This window comes from Girardinichthys multiradiatus, chromosome 12 (assembly GCF_021462225.1).
Source record: "Girardinichthys multiradiatus isolate DD_20200921_A chromosome 12, DD_fGirMul_XY1, whole genome shotgun sequence".
Lineage (NCBI taxonomy): Eukaryota > Metazoa > Chordata > Actinopteri > Cyprinodontiformes > Goodeidae > Girardinichthys > Girardinichthys multiradiatus.
The window spans coordinates 44,617,771-44,628,037 of NC_061805.1; the positions used below are offsets into that span (position 1 = coordinate 44,617,771).

At 42.4% G+C, this 10,267-nt stretch overlaps 1 protein-coding gene across 5 annotated transcripts in view; it reads right to left on the reverse strand.

Annotated features, from left to right (window-relative positions):
• The window catches only part of taok3a (TAO kinase 3a), a 78,375-nt gene extending 70,025 nt beyond the window's left edge, over nt 1-8,350 (reverse strand). For 2 of the 5 annotated variants that reach the window (XM_047381710.1, XM_047381705.1), the window contains exon 1: nt 8,170-8,350. The gene's annotated coding sequence lies outside the window, so the exon portion shown is untranslated. Of the gene's footprint in view, nt 1-4,506; nt 4,606-7,911; nt 8,068-8,169 lie in introns of those variants that run through there. The other 3 variants (XM_047381707.1, XM_047381709.1, XM_047381706.1) reach the window with 3 other exon arrangements.
• Nucleotides 8,351-10,267: the final 1,917 nt, after the last annotated feature.

The following is a 10,267-nucleotide window of genomic DNA, read 5'->3' on the forward strand; positions in this document are numbered from 1 at the left end:
ACACAGCTTTCAGAAACGAAGATACAGAGACAAATGTTTTGTTTTCAGTTCAACAGGTTGTTTCAGATGAAAACATTACAGTTGTATGGTGATGGACCCCATGGTGACGTGGCAGAGAAGAAGACAATGAAGAAACTACTGGACATTACGGACGATGCCGGTCACCCTCTGCATACTGTCATCAACAAACAGAGGAGCTCATTTAGTGACAGACTGCTCCTTCCCAGGTGTGGAACAAATAGATTTAAAACTTCCTTTGTTCCTTATGCCACCAGACTATACAGCTCCTCTTTGGGGACGGAGGAGTAACAGGACAAGGGAGGACGGAAATGACAGCAGTAGCATTAAGCAACACCAGTAGGACTATCTATCTATCTATCTATCTATCTATCTATCTATCTATCTATCTATCTATCTATCTATCTATCTATCTATCTATCTATCTATCTATCTATCTATCTATCTATCTATCTATCTATCTATCTATCTATCTATCTATCTATCTATCTATCGTTGCCTATAAAATACTGACAGACCACTGTTCTCAACACATTGATACTGTATATTTCTACATGTGGAAGGACTGCTGTTGGGGAAAAACAGGGACTTTTATTCATCGGCAGTTTTGTGCTTCACGGAGACGTGGCTGTGTGGATTAATACCGGACTCTGCGCTGCAGCTGGCAGGATTCCAGCTCTACAGAGCGGACAGAGACACGGAACTCTCCGGCAAAGCGAAAGGTGGAGGAATCTGTTTCTACCTCAACAGTGGTTGGTGCAACGACGTGACAGTGATTCAGCAGCACTGTTCTCCAGACCTGGAATCCTTCATCATAAACTGTAAACCTTTCTATTCCCCCCGTGAGTTCGCTTCGTTCATCCTGGTCGGTGTTTACATCCCGCCGCAAGCTAACGTGCAGGTCGCACAGCGCATGCTCGCCGACCAGATACTGAGTGTGGAGCGGACCAACCCGGACTCCTTAGTTATTGTCGTTGGCGACTTTAACAAAGGTAATCTGACCCACGAACTCCCCAAATATAGACAGTTTATAAAATGTCCGACCAGAGAGGACAACATTCTGGATCACTGTTACACCACCATCAGAGACGCTTATCACGCCGTCCCACGTGCTGCACTGGGCCAATCCGACCACATCATGGTCCACCTGATTCCTGCATACAGGCACAAACTAAAGCTCTGCAAACCTGTTGTGAGGACGACAAGGAAGTGGAGCAGTGAGGCTGTGGAGAATCTCCAGGCGTGTTTAGGCTGTACAGACTGGGATGTGTTCAGGACTACTACCAACAGTCTGGACGAGTACACAGAGGCTGTGACTTCCTACATCAGCTTCTGTGAGGACAGCTGTGTACCATCATGCACCAGGGTGAGTTACAACAACGACAAACCCTGGTTCACAGCTAAACTCAGAAGGTTAAGACTGGATAAGGAAGAGGCCTTCAGGAGTGGGGACAAAGACATATACAGAGAGACGAAGTACAAGTTTGGCAAGGCAGTGAAAGAGGCCAAACGACTGTACTCTGAGAAGCTCCAAAACCAGTTCTCAGCCAACGACTCTGCGTCTGTCTGGAAACGGCTCAAGCAAATCACCAACAACAAGCCGAAAGCCCCCCACTCCATCAACGACCGACGCCTCGCCAACGACCTGAATGAGTTCTACTGCCGCTTTGAAAGACAAAGGGACAGTCCTGCAACCATCCCCCACGACACCCCCCAACAGCTGCAGCCACAATCCACCACCCCCACCTCCCCAACCTCAAGAGGGGCCTTGGCACCTCCAACCCCCCACCCTGAAGCTCTTTCCATCCAGGAGAAGGACATCAACAAACTCTTCAGGAGACAGAACCCCCGGAAAGCTGCTGGTCCGGATTCTGTCTCACCAGCCAGCCTGAAGCACTGCGCTGATCAGCTGTCTCCAGTCTTCACAGACATTTTTAACACCTCACTGGAGACATGTCATGTGCCAGCCTGCTTCAAGTCCTCCACCATCGTCCCTGTTCCCAAGAAGCCAAGGACCACAGGGCTTAATGACTTCAGACCCGTCGCCCTGACCTCTGTGGTGATGAAGTCCTTTGAGCACCTTGTGCTCTCACACTTAAAAGACATCACGGACCCCTTCCTGGACCCCCTGCAGTTTGCCTACAGAGCCAACAGGTCTGTAGATGATGCAGTCAACCTAGCCCTTCACTTCATCCTCCGGCACCTGGACTCCACAGGAACCTACGCCAGGATCCCGTTTGTGGATTTCAGCTCTGCCTTCAACACCATCGTCCCAGCTCTGCTCCAGGAGAAGCTCTCCCAGCTGAGTGTGCCCGACTCCACCTGTAGGTGGATCACTGACTTCCTATCTGACAGGAAGCAGCGCGTGAGGCTGGGGAAGCACGTCTCTGACTCCCTGACCATGAGCACCGGTTCCCCCCAAGGCTGTGTTCTCTCTCCTCTGCTCTTCTCCCTGTACACCAACAGCTGCACCTCCAAGCTTCTGAAGTTTGCGGACGACACCACCCTGATCGGACTCATCTCTGATGGTGACGAGTCCGCGTACAGATGGGAGGTGGACCATCTGTTGGACTGGTGCAGCCAGAACAACCTTGAGCTCAACACTCTAAAGACAGTGGAGATGGTTGTGGACTTCAGGCAGAACCCAGCCCCACCTGCCCCCATCACCCTCTGTGACTCCACAATTGACACTGTGGAATCTTTCCGCTTCCTGGGAACCATCATCTCCCAGGATCTCAAGTGGGAGCCAAACATCAGCTCCCTCATCAAGAAAGCCCAGCAGAGGATATGTTCTTCCTGCGGCAGCTGAAGAAAGTCAACCTGCCAAAGACTATGATGGTGCACTTCTACACAGCCATCATTGAGTCCATCCTCACCTCCTCCATCAACATCTGGTACGCCGCTGCTACAGCCAAGGATAAGGGCAGGCTGCAGCGTGTCATTCGGTCTGCTGAGAAGGTGATTGGCTGCAGTCTACTGTCGCTCCAGGAACTGTACACCTCCAGGACCCTGAAGCGGGCAGGGAAGATTCTGGCTGATCCCTCCCACCCCGGTCACAGACTCTTTGAGACTCTCCCCTCTGGCAGGAGGCTGCGGTCCATCCGGACCAAAACTGCACGCCACAAGAACAGTTTTTTCCCATCTGCCACCAGCCTGGTTAACAAAGCCCGGAAACCACCCTGACACTCTCCCTTTCCCCGACACCCCCCCTTTTTGCTGACAGGACACCTGTAACTTGTAACTCTATGCGTTACATTAACGCTCAGCATGGACTCCTGCTTTACTCGCACTGCCATAATTGCACAATGATCACCTGCACTGTTGTATTGCTCTCGCACCCAATACTGCTCTATATTTACTCTCACTCACTTAAAACTGTGCACATATATTTATATTATATTGTAGATATGTTTATACTGTTTAATTTGTACTGTATTGCACCGACTACGCCAAAACAAATTCCTTGTATGTCCAAAAACGTACTTGGCAATAAAGCTTTTCTGATTCTGATAACTCTGAGCAATTGCTAGCTACGTTTTAGCAGGAAACGTGATTGCTGTCTGATGAATGGTTCGGCGTATCAGAGTAGCTACATGTTAGCCCCTAAATGTTCTAAGTCTAAAATTTTAGACGTCATATAGAGGTCACTAAAGCTACTGAAATGACTGAAGCCTGTTTAAAGTATAGGACTTCTTAATATTTTAAATTTTAATCTGTTAAACCCCAGCTAAATAATGTGTAACAGCATGTGCCAAGGCATTAGCATGTTATTAGGTAGAAAGAAAGTATTTTCTCAAAAGTTATTGTAATATCTTAAAACTTCCATAAACAACTGATTCACTTATCAGAATCAGGGACTTTGGTCAAGAACACCTAACAATTCTTAACCATACAGTCAGTTTGTATTTAGTAGTTGCAATTTCTCCTTACGTTCAGATTTGATATGGTATTAGCACTGGAAAAGTTGCAGGAGTAAACTGTTTATTTGTACATCTGTCCTTTTGTATGATATTGAATATTGGCGCACACAGAACTCTAAAAGCTGTGTTCGTCAGTATGTTCCATTATACAATAATTAGCAAATCCCATTGCTTTGTCATTCCAAATCTGAACTCTGACCTCTGAAGCAAATCGAACACAGCATAAGACTGACAATTTAAACTAAACTAAGAACATCCCTTCTTTCTGCATCTTTAGAGTCACAGGAAGCTTTGCAGTGACTTAGTCAGGTCACTGTAACCTTGAAGGAAATCAGAATGAAACTTTCAGACTTCAACGTGCTCAAACTGCTTTTACTAAACACTACAATAATAAAAAAAAACAAAAAAACAATCGAGTGTACATCAATTTAAAGTATGAATGTCAACTTTGGTTACTTTATGTGAGCAATGCACATAGAGTTTTTTCTTCATTGTTTTTAATTCTATTCAATCTTTTGTCAGCCAGTGATTAGGAAAACATGAAGTCTTTTCATTAAAAGGTACTGACGTGTGTCTGCAAAAACAAGCCCTCTTTGAAGCCATCTCAAACTTTCAACCGTCTCAAGATGGTCATGTCCCGCACCGTGTGCGCTTACATATAGAACACCTGAAACACAGAAGCAATGAGTAAGATGGTAATAATGAGGGTTATAGTGGGGGTTCTGCTTGTGACACCCCGGCTTTGCCCCTATTCACAAACTGGGCTCTCTGGCACCCTCCATTGATAGCTTGGAGGTGGCTCAATTCTAACCTCCCATGCTGGCTCAGTCTTCACTTCAAAAACATTAAGACAGGACAAATTTCTGTCTAGAAAGTGTTTTGTAAAAGGAGCTTAAGTTAAACTGTTACATGGGACTGTTATGATTTTTTTTGTCTCATGTTATTAGGCGGAGATAGAAGTAGGCGATGTTTTATAATGGTGTATCAAGCAGTAACAAACTAGCAAAAACAGCTTCTTATGGCCCAGTAGCTGTGTTCTCACCGCCGCTCCTCACAACAAAACCAATGGGTGTATAACAGACTTCTGGGTGTTACTTAATGTACCACTGGGGCACAAGAGATAGTTAAAGTTAAGACACGATGGTGAGTAAAACCCATTCTGTCACCAAGTTCAAACAAGATCATGGCGTTCATAGAATGATACAGTTTATTCACTATTCTGGCAGATTTAGATGATTTTTATTCAACCCAGAAGTTGGTTTCTGATAGGTAATGAGAGAGGCATCTCTCAAATGATAATGAAATACAGTAATTATTTATTTATTTAAAAAAATATAATTCTGTTTTTGTTTACTTGGGTTTTAGGTTGGAATGCCTTTTTCCATTACTCTAATCTTTAGCTCCCTCCACAGAATCTTAGGTTTAGGTCAGTGCTCTCGCTGGGTCAATGCAAAATGTTTTTACTTTGAGTCAGTAGAAACATGTAGGTGAAATTACTAGATCACTTTAACCTTAAATCTGGTGATGTGAAGACTCCAGCAGCACATGAAGTACTGGGAAACCAACTTTAAATAAACCAACACATTGTTTCAGCTTGTGGCATTCATCAAGGTCATCATGTGTTTTAAATTAAAACCTTTTTTCACTTTCAAATTTTCCCTCACATTGGTCAAATTGTGCAAATGAGAACCATCTACTACTTTACACTGAACTACATACACAGAATTGTCTGGATGTAAAGCACTGGTTGATTTTACAACTGGCTGGCCAGTCAGAAACTCAAAAATCACATCTTTTCCCGATCAGTGAATGCACCATACATCACCTCTAGGCTGCACTGATGATAAGACTATTTGGTGTGGAAATGATCACGGTGCAAAGAAGACTCAGTTAGCTATTCTGAGTATCACTGAGGTGGTTAAAATTAGGTTCGAGGAAGCATAAAAGGAGAAGCTTTTAGAAAGGAAACCTGCTTTTCATCCAGGCTACTACAACGGGGAGTATGAGATCAGAAGAAGCAGGAAGGTGAACATATCACAGCCATGTTGCTATAAAGAATCAAATTCTGCAGCTTGATGGAAATCTGATGGTTTAAACCAAGTTTAACGTTTCTACAGGTAATACACATAGCGACTGCTTTTATTAATGCTAACTTCACTAATATAAGACGCTTTGAAAGAGCAACTCACTAACCATGTCTTCATGTTGCCTCCGGTCCCAACATAAAAATGCCTTATTGATCACAACATTAAGGCTAAATTTGAAAAACCTGTAGGGTGTTCCTATATTTTGGTTCAGGGATGCAGAAATTGATAGTGCTGTAAGTTTGGCCCCTTTTTTTTTTTTTAAGTGAAATCATCCTCTTATTTTGCTATAACCATTTTAAGAAGACGGTTGCATTTTCAGTTTAATAACAAAAGTAAAAAAAGATTGGTTGCCATTTATAGTTCTTAAAGAGAAATCTGAATCTGCTATAAGAGCAACATCTTTAAATTGGTGGCTGAAAAATCAGACACACGATCTCTGATGTGTGCAGTTCTACTAGATCTCATGTGTACCCCAGAGCACACTAACAACAATCATGTCTGCCAAACAGTCAAAATGAGAGCAACATTTCTTTGCAAATTACACAGCCTGGTTAAAAATCATAAACAGTGAATTGCCCTACATATCACAAGGAAGTGTGTCAGTTTCTGTTCCAACTCTCAGGGGCATGGTTAAAAGGTAGCCAGGAGATGTGAAAGGTCCCACATAACTACGCACTGAAAGTCTAAACTAGTGCTATAACACAAACCTGCTAGGAAAATCAGAAACCTCAAGAGGAAGAAGAAAAAAAACATACAATTTCCTGTAGGTGCCTTGTAGTGCAACATCATTTCCAGTCGGTACGGTGGCTTATTCTGCAGAGGAGGACTGTAAATCGAGTTTACATTTGTTTTCAACTACTGCACTCCTCTCAAGCTATAAACTGGACAAAATTATACTTCAAATCATTTAGAATGGCATAAAGGTGCAATGTCATAGTGAAGGATTACAGTTCTTTCTGTTGATTCCTGTCTTTAGCTCCGTGGGCAGGCTTCTTAAAATAAATCTTTACAAATGACACAGTTTAGCTCTGAAACGCGGGTCTGCTGCCTCTCTCTCTCTCACACACACACACACACACACTCATGAGTTCTACACACACAAGAGATGACATCATGTTGGGTCAAATTGGGTTTTAGTGCTCAGCTTGCCGTCTACATCTGCCATTTCGAGAGCGTCGTGCGAGCCTAACGTTTCGTCAAAGCTGTAAATTTCAGCAAGCAAAGGTCTGAGCGCAGCTGACGACACTAGAAAAAGCTTTGAAGTACGAAATAACGTGACGTGCGTGTTTTATTGTCGCACACAATGAATGAGACGTTTTCCTACTATCCGAGTATGAAAAATACCACGCCAGTACATACATCCTGCTATGGGTAAATGGGCACAGACGTCAACGCAGTAAACGAGGTTGGGGTCACGATGTGGCGGACACTGCTGTCTCAATAACAGCCATAGTGACTACGTATTGATAGTAAAATCTCACTCACTCACAAGGCAAGGCTACAATGGGAGGTACCACAGTCATTCCTGATGTTACACACCGACATACAATGCGCGACAGTGCTAAAATTACACGCAGGACAAGTTCACACAACATCCAGTCGCATTGTCGTCTACAACCGGCCCCCTCCTCTCCGTAGCTTTACACTTCCACTACAACCTGTCACCCGTCGGCTCAGCGTACTCACCCCCCTCCAAAAGGAGCAAACCAAACACCAAAGCTTCTTCCCTCGTCAGTTCAAGGCTTAAGGCATACACATTTCGTCGTTTTTGTTATATATTTTAAGCAGGTGCTGAAAAGTGAGAATGAACACTTCACTATGCCCGTGAAAAAAGACAAACCTACGCACTTTAAACCCAGCGAGCTGATGCTGGAGTCTGTTATTACCTGCTCGCCACCTCCGAGTGGAGCGGCGTTCAGACAACAAGCCGAAGCAAAGCCAAACCGACGGTGACCCTCTCCAACTCCAGGGTACTTCTCATTAAAACCCACTTTTGTTTTTTAACGCTCTGACATGTAGCTACAGTAGCTTAGCCGCCGACAGGAGAGGAAGTGTCAGCTCAGTTTGAGAGCGCGAGGCTTTAGCGCAAGCCGTTAAATGACAAACGGTGACAACATTTAATGGGGGGGGAAAAAGCCGCTCACCTTTTGAGAAAGTCATCCCGGTTAAAAAAGCGAAGACAAATAAAAAAGGTGATGCGTACTTCAGGAGTGTTTAGTCCGACTTTGAAGATATCGGTGCGACTTCTCGAAGTGCTGTCAGTTGGTCTTGACTTCCTGAATGACGGAGCAGCGGGAGAGCAGAACAACCCCTCGCTCGTGTTTGACAGTTACTTTGACAGGCAGGCGGAAATAAAGTTGTCTGATGAGGGGACCGCTTGTTCTTTCTGAACAAGCTTTTATATGTGTGTGTATATATATATATATATATGTACATTATTATTAGGATCTACGCTCACTTTACAAAATCCAATGCGCATCTTCTTAGCGTTACATTGACGCTGCTATAACAATAAGACAAAGTCGTTCCCACTAAAATAAACCACAGCCTGCAGCTTATTTTCTTTGCAAATCATTAAAGATGCATAACCTGAGTCATACCGATTCTGTTGCACCTTTAGTAACGACAGACATATACTCGATCCAATGCTGCCACCTGATGTTGTAATGTGGAAGTTAGTGGTCGCCATAATAGAACTGTTAAATTTAATTAATAAAAGAATAAAACTGTTTACGACGCTGCAAGGGTACCTCGGATTTGTTTTATATTAAGTGAGCCCTGCGTAATAGAATGCTGTTGTTTTTGTTTTCATATCTCAATGTACTTGTTTGTTAGGATTATACAATCAAATGTTTTTATATGTCATCTTGATTTTACAATCTACATTTTACATATCAAATATTATAATAAATATATCAGATTTCTATTTGCAAAAACAACTATGTTTGGCAAAATTAGTTTTTGTTCAAATCTTTATAATGTAAAATGTATACAAACAATAGTAGTTCCAGGGTGTCAAATTGTAAAATTCAATTAGACATCAAGCTGGAAAAAAACCCTTATGTAATAAGAGTTTCTTCTCCTTGATATAGTATGTCCTAGGGTAGACACAAACATTGAAAGTGTAGGTAAGACTCAAATCTGAAAAGAAGCGATTGTTCTCTTATTCTGTGCACTGGCCACCGTCCCAAAGTATGTCTGTAATAGCCAGGGTTCTGCCCCGGTTATTCCCATGTGAGCTCCTGCTAGGGCCGGGCATTTATTGTATCGTTTATGTGAAAAAATTCTTACCATGATAAGAATTTTGAATTATCGTGACAATGATAAATTCCAATGAATGATGTTTGAAAACACCAGTATGTGTAGTTTAGTGATAAAAATCACACTTCTTTATGTAACTGCAAGAGCAGTATTTCTGTTTGTCTGCCATGCAGTCACAGCCACACAGTTACTTAAGATTGAAAATAAGTTATAGTGTTTCAGAATCACTTTTACTGGTATCAAGATAGTATCACAAAACATACTCATATATTTTTTTTCTGTTAGTCCACCCCTAACTCCTGCAAGTGTCTGCTAATGATGATTATGTTAATTGTTTCATGATAAAACGGCTAATGAATTTAAGTGTACATATTTGTTATATGACACATTTATGCTTTGTCTGACAGACAGACCCATATTCCTTAGGCCCCTTTTATATTAAAATACAGACTCTTTGTAGTAATGGATCACTTCTTGAAAACGTTGCAGATAGGCTCAGTGCTCTTCCAGAGCAACAATAAATAATTGGATTTGAACACTATTCTAAGTGCCAGTGCTTTAGATATTGAGAGGCTTTGGCAACAGTATTTTTTGGGGGAGCCACTCTGAAATATGCAAACAACAGTGATTTATGTTGAACTTTATTCATCAAAAGACAGAAAATACCAACATTGTGTAAAGTCAAAAGAAGGGGAAAAAGAAGCCAAAGGAATTAATCTATTCAATAACTTCTACTCAACGGCAGGAAACATAAAAAACAAGAGTTTTATTAAATGTATTTTTTCCTTTCCTTTTTTGTTAACTGAAACTTCACTGTGTGCTCGCAAACTTAGGCTAGTAATGAGTTTGTAATGACCGAGTCACCTCGATTTGCCAACTCTTTTCAATGAACGATGAGACCCAGTTTTTCGCCTGAAGACGTTTTTTTATTTTAGTAATATGAGTGTAGATAGATTCTGTGAAGAATAGGAAATGAACTGC